The sequence below is a fragment of the Phyllostomus hastatus genome, unplaced genomic scaffold, assembly GCF_019186645.2.
Source record: "Phyllostomus hastatus isolate PE091 unplaced genomic scaffold, TTU_PhHast_1.1 phas_scaffold_28, whole genome shotgun sequence".
NCBI lineage: Eukaryota > Metazoa > Chordata > Mammalia > Chiroptera > Phyllostomidae > Phyllostomus > Phyllostomus hastatus.
Window position 1 is genome coordinate 3345549 of NW_025334022.1, and position 12029 is coordinate 3357577.

At 39.9% G+C, this 12029-nt stretch overlaps 1 protein-coding gene across 1 annotated transcript in view; it reads left to right on the forward strand.

Moving 5' to 3' along the window:
* Positions 1-12029, forward strand: part of TRPC5 (transient receptor potential cation channel subfamily C member 5) — a 346676-nt gene that overhangs the window by 177464 nt on the left and 157183 nt on the right. The window lies entirely within an intron of this gene.

The window sequence follows — 12029 nt, forward strand, 5'->3', positions numbered from 1 at the left end:
TAGTACCTGTCATGTGACTGCATTGCACCCCTAGATGCTTGGGATTTTGCTTCGGTGATTCCCCGACCTTCCACAGCACCTAGGTTTCATACTCTGGAGTCATCTTTGAGTCTTTCCTCTCCCTAGCCTCCATATCCAATCCCCAAACCCTGTGGTTTCTTACCTCTTAATATCTCTTACATACTTTCCTGTCCAGCCTAACTCCCATCACTCTGCCTCTGGTTCCCATAATCTCTCTTCTCAATGAGTGGTTCTCAAAGTGTTGTCCCTAAAGCACCAACATTACCATCACTAGGGGAACTTGCTAGAAATAGAAATTCAAATTCTCAGGCCCCACCATAGACTGAATCAGAAACTCTAAGGGTGAGACCCAGCAAGCTGTATTTTAACAAAGCTTCTAAAGAATTCTTATACACACTCAGATTTGGAAACCAATGACCTAGATAACATGAAAATCTTCAAACTGGACTCTCTCCTTCTAACTTTTCTTTCCCTCTAGACATTCTAAGCAATGATGCTGGCTTATTCTTTCCAAAATATTATAACAATTCTATAATTCCTGCCCTAATTTCAGCAACTACAATGTCTTCTCTTTACAAGATAAACCAACTCATGAAACTTAGCACTCAACACTGTTCATTAACAGTTTTTTTCCAGTCCTTTCTCCCCTAGTCCCTTCTAAACCCCTCGAGTCAAACATGTCTCTTGATTGTATCTCTTACTTGAAGCATAGAATTGGGCATAGTGGAGACAAAGAAAATACAGCCATCAAATGTAGAATACTGCAACACATTAAAAAGTAGAAATAGTACAAATCAAAACAAAAATTTCAAAGTACTTAAAAATATTGATAATAAAAAAATTCAATATTAAATTTTATGGAATATGACCAAAGCTGAGTTTAAAGGGAATTCATAATTTTAATATTTGCCTAGTTAAATAAAAAGAAATTAAAATAAGCTACATAGTAACTAGAAGACTAAGAATTATAATTGATAGAGGAAAAAGAAAGACACTAGATTAAAAGTTCTTTGGGTAAAGGGCCTAAATCTCCTTCTTCTCCATCAGGATTTAACTCAGGGCCAAAAGAGAAGGGACCTGGTCTCTTTTCTTCACTGCTGTATCCCAACACTGGGAAAGTGTCTGCAACATTTACTTCACTCGATAAATATTTATCTTATAAATGAATAGTATATGACTAGCACTGTGCTAAGCACCATACACAACTTATCTCATTTAATCCTGCCAGTAGCTCTGTTAGGTAGACACTATTATTATCATCCCCATTCTACCAGTGAGAAAAATCAAGTCACAGGATGGATAAGTCAATTGTCCAAGATCACAATAAGTGTCATGGCCAGGATTGAAACCCTAAACCCACTCTCTTAATAATTAGGCTGTACTGCTTCTCTGGCAGTTTGATTAAGTCAGAATTCCCAGCATAGGAGTTCTGAGATGCAGTAGGTCAATGGAGTATGGATGGATGAACTCTCTGGAAAGGATTCATCATGTGGATTAATACAAAAACAGAGAGATGTGAACAAGTTTCCTACTTAGTCCACATCACTATCCACATTAAAACCGATTTGTTCTGTGCCCCATTTCTTCAGAGCCCTGCTAAGTACCTGAGAGATTTAATGTGCCAGTCTGAACAAAGGCTCACCCAGGTACCCTGCAGCATTATAATCTTGCTCACCTCTGAAATCATTTAGGCCTTCACTTGACACCAATATACCATTTGTCAGCTTTCCTTGTATAAATGTCTACTCTCTGTAACTAGATTGTTTTTTTTTAATGTGAGGCATAATCTAATGCCCAACTGTTTCCATGCTTCCCCCATCAGCACCTAACCCAGCGCATAGTATATAATGGGTAATAAACAATGGTGGGCAAAAGTAGGTTAATAATAATAAATAATATAATAATTAATATATAATAATACAAGAATAAGCTCTATGTTTCAGATACAACTGGAAATTTACTTTTGCCCCCCGGATAAATATTTACTGATTAACATGAAGGAATTAAGTGTATCACCCAGAAAAGCATATGGCCAACTGATTGAAAAAGACATTCCAGACTTTTATATTCAATAACGTTTGGCTTCATCATTGTTTTGAAAGAAGGAAGAGCACAAGGGCAGTTCTGAAGAGGGAGCTAGCAATACCGGCCCTATCTGAGTTTTGAAAATAGGCAGTCCTTATTTGATGGCCCCCACTTCCTCCATCTTTCCCCAGTGTTTTTGCAAATGCTAAGGAAGAAAGGTATTAGGTAAAATTAGACTAAAGTACAACTTAAAGCATGATCTTCCTTGGATAAAGACAGTACTTAACTCACAGAAATAAATCATCAATGGTGAACTATCAGGCATATGGAACCTGGGTAAAACTGTTTGGTACAAGCTGTTTTTTACCAAGATCCTTTCAGACACACTGCCAGTATAAGACCTCATTTGTCCATACTCTGATATCACACTATATGTACAAACCCACAAAACTGTCAGCTCCAGTCTCTTTAGCAGCCTTCTCTTCCCTTACTCCTCTTCTCTCACAACCCCCACTGCCAGCCTCTGTTAAATTTCATTTTGTTCCATTGCTTTGACAATCACTGTGATGTCATACATCAGTAACTATAGCAATAGGCTACCACAGTGCTGGAGCTCTGCCTCTTTGGGGATAGAAACAAGATTTATTTACCTGGGAGCAATCAGGGATGTGAGCAAATGCAGGCCTCTTGAAGGACCTTGTATCCAAATGGGTAAGCTACTCTCAGGAAGCACTCCTCCAACAAACAGAATCTAAACACCTGTCTTTTTTATGGATATCCTCCCCCATCTCTTCAAGGGGTTAGGCATAGCTGATCTCCATCAATTTGGGGTAAACTAGTGCCCTCTTTGGCTTTCCTGGTTATGGGGTTTGACAGACTGGCAGCAAGACCCCCTCAGCTCAATCTTTACCCCAGACCAATGATCCTCTTCTGCCTCTTCTTGCCAATCAAAACTGCTCTCAGATAAAGATTGGAGGCCAGGCCTGAATGGCAGACACCAACTTTAAGTATCAACACTCACATGGAGATGTGCATTTTTAATAGGGACCAAATCTTAAAGTAAAATAGTGATGCTCTATAAGAGACAAATCCCTGGACTAGATAACCAGTAGAACACGGTGTGCATGTGTGTTGTTACTATATTGTTTTGTGTATTATTCTGTGGTATTCGTGCTGCTCCAGAAATCTGACCTTCTTGGCAGCATCTACTCCCAAACTACTATGGCCTACTTCCTTAGAGGCAGATTTTGGTGACGGAGAATTTATGATTCCTTGGGATAAACACTCTTAAATAATTCTCAAAATTCAAATGTTTTGGACTGCAAAAGATTTAATACCAGCTTGTTTCTTGTCCATTAAGTCTACTCCCTTCAACCCACTGACTTCTGGGAACCACTAGAGGAAGATCATCAGTAATGACAGCAAATCCAGCAACAATTCAAATAGACTTGTACCTGTGTATGATCACAATAAGCTCAAAGATCAATCACCGTGCATATGGATAACTTGTCAAGATGCACATTCCTCAGTCCCATTGCATACCTACAGAATCAGAAACTTGAGGTTTGGACATAGAAGCAGCATCTTAATAAGCTTACTACCGCCTGTTTCTAGCTAAGAGAGTTATGTGCCTCTCTGTATTTGTTTTATATGTCTTCCATAACAAGCTATAACAACTGTGGTTTAAAATAAAAGAAATGTATTCTCTCATAGTTCAGGAGGCCAGAAGTCCAAAATAAAGGTGTTGGTAGGGCTGGTTCTTTCTGGAATCTCTAAGAGAGAATTTGTTCCATGCCTTGGCTTATAGTCACATCAGTTCAATCTCTGCCTCTGTCATCACATAGAGCTCTCCTTGGTGTCTTTGTGTCCAAATATCCCTCTCCCTTCTCTTATAAAAACACCAGTCATTTGACTTAGGGCCCACCCTAATCGAGGATGACCTCTTTTTGGCTTCATTATATCTACGAAGGCCATTTTTCCAAATAAGGTCACATTCAGAGGTACTGGGATTTGAGACTTGAACATATCTTTTGAGAGGACAGTTCAACCCACTATACTCTTTATGATAATTACTATTTAGAAGTGGTTTTCTAACATTTGTTTAAAGATTTTATTATTTATTTTTAGAGAGGGAAGGGAGGGAGAAAGAGAGAGAGAGAGAAACATCAATGTGCGGTTGCTGGGGGCTGTGGCCTGCAACCCAGGCAATGTGCCCTGACTGGGAATCGAACCTGCGATGCTTCGGTTCGCAGTCTGTGCTCAATCCACTGAGCTATGCCAGCCAGAGCCTCTAACATTTTAATTAAATTAAATCCTTCCCAGATGTAAAACAGACAGATCAAACCAGTGCTGCCCTAGTTTAAGTGTATGTTGGAGCCCAAAGCCCCACTTGTTCACACACAGACACACACTCCCATTCCTGCTTGGCCCCTGAAGAGCAAGCATAGCTGAAAAGCTACTGGTATAGAAGACAGAATGTCTGGCTCTAATTCAGAGCTCCAGGCACTAGCCAGCTTGTAGGTAACAAGATGACCTTGAGCAACTCATAAGGTCTTTTACACACATCTAAGTATGGAATCATCCAACAGCTCAATTTTATCATCTGGAATGAAGCTAACATTACCTGACACTACCTGATCTAGGAGGATATTGTACAGAAGAAAAAAGATAAAGATATGTTAAAGTCTTATGAAAAAATGTAAATGCTAGACAGAAGTCAATGACTATTATTTGAAGCTTCACTTTATCAATTTGACTTAGCCCATCACATTGTTGGAAAGATCAGCTGTCAAGTGGCACTCATCACAAGGTACTACCACTACAGTGCGAAGCAGAGGCTGGTGAGTGAGTAGGCCCAGTTCACAGATTACCTCCTTCTGCCTGGCTTTGATGGCCTCCCTTTTGCTGCCAGGTAAGCTGCATGACCTCAAAGTCACCCCTACTTGTTCACTGGAGTCTAAGAATTTTAACAACAGGGAGGTAGAGCTGCTGGCCTACCTATGACTTGGGTGAGCATCAACAGCTCACCCAAGTCATTTTATATTTTGGCTATTCACATCAATGCAGGCAGGAGGAAGAAGGCTAAGCCAACCTTCTCCCCAAGGCCCACCCCACTGGGCTCTGCCATAATTACTCATTTGTCTGTGGCAGATGGCTCCAAATTAAAATTGGTCTCACAGATGAGCTAGCAAGACAAAGTCTCAGCAACACTGGTAAGTGTTTGTGTTGAGATTGTAGAATCATCAGCAAGACACTATTTACTCCTCCTGTCTGATCCTTGGTCTCAGGGAGAGATTACACAGTGTGGAGGGGGACACTAAGGGCCCAGGCAAAGGCAAATGAAGCACAGAGAAGGGTTAAAGACTCTAGTCTATAAATAGCTCTCAGTATGAGAGTGGAAATTAAAGAAGAGAATTGTAGAAGTCACCCTGCTATCTATAAGCAGCCTGAAGTGGTAGAAAGAAGAGAGGCTTTGGAGTCATCCACCTATAAGATGTGTTTCCCTGGAAAGGTCACTTAATCTCTCCAAACCTCAGTTTCTTCATCTGTAAATGGGAATTACAGTGGAGTGTATTTCATAGTTGTAGTGAAAATTAAATGAAAGAATGCATGTATATTACTTATAATAGTGCCTGACACATGAATATTCAATAAGTGATAGGTAGTACTATTTCTACTCCTATTAGTTGAAGCCTTGATGATAATTCAAGCCAAGGATGATATTATGTTCACTTCTATTCAATTTTATAAGCATTTGACTGCTAGTTATATGCCTCACAATAAATACAAAAGATAAAGTTAGTGCCCTCCCTCATAGGCAGAACAGACATGCACATGCTGTCCAACCAGACCACTGCTTTTAGTAGGCATGCACTTCTCTGTCTCAAGGGACACAAAATATTGAAGACAGTAATGTTTGCCTGTCAGAAAAAAAAATATTTGAACTTGGGAGACCAAGGGAGCTAGCTACATAACACTTCACAAGGAAGAAATCATAAAGTAATCTCAAGAGCTAGTCACTAAATAGAAACACATGAGGTAATTTTTAATATATTTTATTGATTATGCTATTACAGCTGTTCCATTTTTTCTCCCCTTTATTTCCCTCCTCCTTTTACCCCCCCACCACCAGCATTCTACCACCATAGCTGATGTCCATGAGTAGTACATATAAATTATTTGGCTTCTTCATTTCCCATTCTATTCTTAACCTTCTCCTGTCTATTTTGTACTTACAATTTATGCTTCTTATTCCCTGTACCTTTTCTCCAATACCACACCCCCACACACTGATAACCCTCCATGTGATCTCAATTTCTGTGATCCTATTCCTGTTCTAGTTGTTTGCTTAGTTTTTGTTTTTGATTTTTGGGTTCAGTTGTTGATAATTGTGGGTTTGTTGGCATTTTACTGTTCATAGTTTTGATCTTCTTCTTTTTCTTAGATAAGACCCTTTAACATCTCATATAATAATGGCTTGGTGATAATGAACTCCTTTAACTTGACCTTATCTGAGAAGCACTTTATCTGCCCTTCCATTCTAAATGAAAGCTTTTCTGGATAGAGTAATCTTGGATATAGGTCTTTCCCTTTCATGACTTTGAACACTTTTTTCCAGCCCCTTATTGCATTTAAGATTTCTTTGGAGAAATCAGCTGATTGTCATATGGACACTCCTTTGTAGGTAACTGTCTCCTTTTCTCTTGCTGCTTTTAAGATTCTGTCCTTATCTTTAATCTTAGGTAATGTAATTATGATGTGCCTTGGTGTGTTCCTCCTTGGGTCCAACATTTTTGTGATTCTCTGGGCTCCTGGACTTCCTGGAAGTCTATTTCCTCCCCCAGATTGGAGTTTTCCTTCATTATTTGTTCAAATAAGTTTTCAGTTTCTTACTCTTCCTCTTCTCCTCCTGGAACCCGTAAGATTCAGATGTTGGAATGTGTAAAGTTGTCCCAGAAGTTCCTACGTCTTTCCTTATTTTATTTTTTGTAATTCTCGTTTCTTTATTCTGTCTGGTTGAATGTTTATTTCTTCCTTCTGGCCCAAACCATTGATTTGAGTCCCAGTTTTCTTCCTGCCACTGTTGGTTCCCTGTATATTTTCCTTTATTTCACTTTGCATAGCCTTCACTTCTTCCTCTATTTTGTGACCATACACAACCATTTCTGTGAACATCCTGACTACCAGTGTTTTGAACTCTGCATCTGATAGGTTGGCTATCTCTTTATCTCTTAGTTCTATTTTTGAGCTTTGATCTGTTCTTTCATTTGGGCCTTATTTTTTGTCTCAGCATCCCTGTTATGTAGTAAGAGGCATAGCCAGAGGTTTTGAGGCTTTATTTCCCTGTGTTAGAACTCTGAGTTGCACAGTCTATCTTGCTCCCCAGTTGTTCTTCTGGGTTTATCCACATGCAAATGAGGGACTGTATGGTCTGCCAGCCACCACCTTGCTGAGAGTCCTCTCCACCACAACTATTTATCTCTGCCCCTTCTACCAGTCTGGATGAATGTTTCTTCTTTAATTCCTTGGTTGTCCAACTTCTATCATTTGATTTTCTGGCAGTTCTGGTTATTTTTTATTTTTTTTTTATTTTGTTGTCTTTCTTTTGGTTGTGTGAGGGGGCGAAGTGTATTTACCTATGCCTCCATCTTGGCTGGAAGTCCACATGAGGTTTTTTAGCCATGACCCTCCACACTTTCCTTCACAGTTACCACCATCTCAGGTCTTTCTTTCTGTCCATCTCAGGTCTTTCTTTTTTTTTTTATTTTTTATTAATCATTGTTCATCTACAGTTTTCTCCTTTTTACTCCCAATCCAGTTCCCCCTCCCACCCACCCCCCTTCCCTCCCATTACCACCCTCCCCTTAGTCTATGACCATATGTCCTTTAAGTTTGTTCCTGTGAACCCTTCCCCCTGTCCCCTTAAATTCCCTCTTCTCTCCCCTCCGGTCACCATCAGCCTGTCCTCTATTTCAGTGTCTTTGGTTACATTTTGCTTGTTTCTTTGTTTTGTTATTTAGGTTCCTGTTAAAGGTGAGATCATATGGTATTTGTCTTTCACTGCCTGGCTTGTTTCGCTTAGCATAATGTTTTCCAGCTCCATCCACGCTGTTGCATAGGGTAGGAGCTCCTTCTTTCTTTCTGCTGCATAGAATTCCATCGTGTAAATGTACCATAGTTTTTTGATCCATTCATTTACTGATGGGCATCTAGGTTGCTTCCAGCATCTAGCTATTGTAAATTGTGCTGCTATGAACATTGGGATGCATAGGTTCTTTTGAATTGGTGTTTTAGTATTCTTAGGATAGAGTCCCAGTAGTGGAATTGCAGGGTCACAAGGCAGATCCATTTTTTAGTTTTCTGAGGAAGTTCCATATTGCTTTCCATAGTAGTTGTACCAGTCTGCAGTCCCACCAACAGTGCACTAGGGTCCCCTTTTCTCCACAACCTCTCCAACACTTGTTGTTTGTTGCTTTGTTTATGATGGCCATTCTGTCTGGTGTGAAGTGGTATCTCATTGTGGTTTTAATTTGCATCTCTCTGATAGCTAGCGATATTGAACATCGTTTCATGTGTCTTTGGATCCTCTGTATGTCCTCCTTGGAGAAGTGTCTATTCAAGTCCTTTGCCCATTTTTTTAATTGGATTCCTTGTCTTCTTAGAGTACAGTCGTGTAAGTTCTCTATATATTTTGGAGATTAGACCCTTGTCTGAGGTGTCATTGGCAAATATGTTTTCCCATACAGTTGGTTCTCTTTTTAATTTTCATTCTGTTTTCTTTAGCTGTGCAGAAGCTTTTAATTTTGATGAGGTCCCATTTGTTTATTCTTTCCTTTATGTCCCTTGCTCTAGGGGACACGTCATTAAAAAAGTCTCTTCGTGAAATATCTGAGATTTTCTTACCTACGTTCTCCTCTAGGACTTTAATGGTGTCATGTTTTATATTTAAGTCTTTTATCCACCTTGAATTTATTTTTTGTATATGGTGTAAGTTGGTGCTCAAGTTTCATTTTTTTTGCACGTGGCTGTCCAGTTCTCCCAACACCATTTGTTGAAGAGGCTATTTTTATTCCATTTTATGTTGCTGCCTCCTTTGTCAAATATTAATTGACCATAGAGACTTGGGCTTATTTCTGGGCTCTCTGTTCTGTTCCATTGGTCTATGTGCCTGTTTTTATGCCAGTACCAGGCTGTTTTGATTACAGTAGCCTTGTAATATAGTTTAGTGTCGGGTATTGTGATCCCTCCTACTTTACTCTTCTTTCTCAATATTGCAGCAGCTATTCGGGGTCGTTTATAATTCCATATAAATTTTTGAAGTGAACCTTTGTAGGTTACTGTCTCCTTATTGCTTGCTGCTTCTAGGATTCTCTCCTTCATTTTAATCTTGGCTAATGTAGTTATGATGTGCCTTGGTGTGTTTCTCCTTGGGTCCAACTTCTTTGGGACTCTCTGAGCTTCCTGGACTTCCTGGAAGTCTATTTCCTTAGCCAGATTGGGGAAGTTCTCCTTTATTATTTGTTCAAATAACTTTTCTACTTGTTGCTCTTCCTCTTCCCCATCTGGTACCCCTATAATTCAGATGGTGGAATGTTTAAAGATGTCCTGGAGGTTCCTAAGCCTCTCCTCACTTTTTTTGAATTCTTGTTTCTTCCTTCTTTTCTGGTTGGTTGTTTCTTTCTTGCTTCTGGTCCACTCCATTGATTTGAGTCCCAGTTTCCTTCCCATCACTATTGGTTCCCTGTACATTTTTCTTTATTTCACTTAGTGTGGCCTTCATTTTTTCATCTATTTTGTGACCAACTTCAACCAATTCTGTGAGCATCCTGATCACCAGTGCTTTGAACTGTGCATCTGATAGGTTGGCTATGTCTTCATTGCTTAGTTGTATTTTTTTCTGGAGCTTTGATCTGCTCTTTCATTGGGACCATTGTTTTTGGCTTGACATGCCTGTAATGTAATGAGGGGCGAAGTCTTCAGTGTTCACCAGGGTCGGGTAACACACATCACTGTGTTGTGATGTTATATTCAGGGCAGGGGTTAGAGAGGGAACAATGATGCTTGCTCTGCTCTCTTCCAGATTTCAGTCACTTCTGCTGCTTCCCCAAAGCAAATTGGGCTCCTCTGGTGCTGATTCTTATGTGGGTGGGCTTGTGCACATTCTAGGACCCTGTGGGTCTCTCCAACAAACTTTCCTGTGAGGCTGGGAATCTCTCCCAGCATCTCAACCCCCACAGGTGTTTTCAATCGGTGTTTTGAGGTTTTATTTCCTCACAATGGAACCCTGGGTTGTGTGGTCTGTCTTGCTCCCCAGTTTCACCTGGTTTATCTGCACATGCGAATGTGGGACTGCCCGGTCAGCCCTCCGCCTTGCACACTGTGCCTTGCTTCACAATCGCCACCTCGCTGGGTCTGCCTGTTGCCACCCCATGCCCGGGGTCTGTCAGCTGCCGCCTGCACTGCTGGTGCCACTTCTTTTGTGCCATGACCCCTCTCTGCCCAGCTGCCCAACTCCACCCCACCTACTGGTCTGGATGAATGTGTCTACTGTAACTCCTTGGTTGTCAGACTTCCATACAGTTCAATTTTCTCTCAGTTCTGGTTGTTATTTTGTTTCTAAAGTGTTATTGTCCTTATTTTGGTTGTGCAATGAGGCACAGTGTGTCTACCTATGCCTCCATCTTGGCCAGATGTCCCTAAAGATGTCCCTATCATTAACTATAGTCACCATGCTGTATATTACATCCTTGGAACTTATTTATTTTATGCTTGGAAGTTTGTACCTTTTGACCACCTTCATCTATTTCCTCTCACTATATATACCCCAACACCCACTTTTGGCAATGACCAATTTCCAATCTTTTCTCCATATCTATGAGTTCACTTTTCTTTTTGATCCATGTATAAGTGAAGTCATATGGTATTTATTTTTCTCTGTCTGAGTTATTTCATTAGCATAATGCTCTCAAGGTCTATCCATGTTGTCACACATAAATGGGTGTTTTTGAATGAGTGAAATTAATATAATGTCAGACCTGGAAAGATTGTCTAAACACCTCCTCCCCATTTTATAGATGGGAACATTGAGACTCAAGGATAACTGATTTGTCCAGGCTCAACAGAGTGACTTTTATAGCAAAGCCAAGATGCATAACTTCTGACTTTCAACTGAGTGTTACTTTTACAACATTAAAATTGTTTTCTGTCTTTAAAGCCACTCAGTGTGAGTTCTATGACATCTGATAGTCAACTGGTCTGGAGTCTAGCACCAAGAGCTGTCTTATTTGCATGTAACTTTAAACTTTCATCTTATAGGCTAAACAGTTTCATCTACTTCAGCTCTTAGTGGAGAGAAAAGACATTATAAAGATAAACGAGCCTTCTTTCAAGCATATGTTTGTTATTTTAAGGAGCTGCAATTTGCTCTAAACAAAATCCAAGGCAAGGTTTCTGATCTCTATTATATATCAGAAGACTTATATCAACCCCATGAAGCAAGCCTCTCTTGTAGGATAGCAGGGATCTAGAGATCCAAGGTAGGAAGGTCACATGAGTCTCTAAGTGACAATACCTTTAACTTTGGTTTACTGCAGCTGAGGCAGGAGAGCATTAAAATGTATCCTCTAAAAATATATTTGTATCTAAAAGCCAAACCCACTTAACCAATAGCCCCTGGCATTGGATCTAAAGCATTCATCCATTATATAGATGTGGTCATAATTGACAACTTTTACTAACCAAATAACCTTCCCTTGGACTACTAAAGGTGTACAGAGTAGTGAGCCCTAGCTTGGACTTGGCATCATTATTTTCTGCCTTACTTGTTGAGAGCCTGATTTCTTTCTTCCAGTGTTAATGTTTTCACCATTTTAAACAGAGATTGCCATAATTTCTAAATTAGCTGGTTCCTGTTTGTAAACCAGGAAACAGGACAAGTGGATTTTCATATTCTGATGTCATTGCTAACATTTTGGGGGATAATA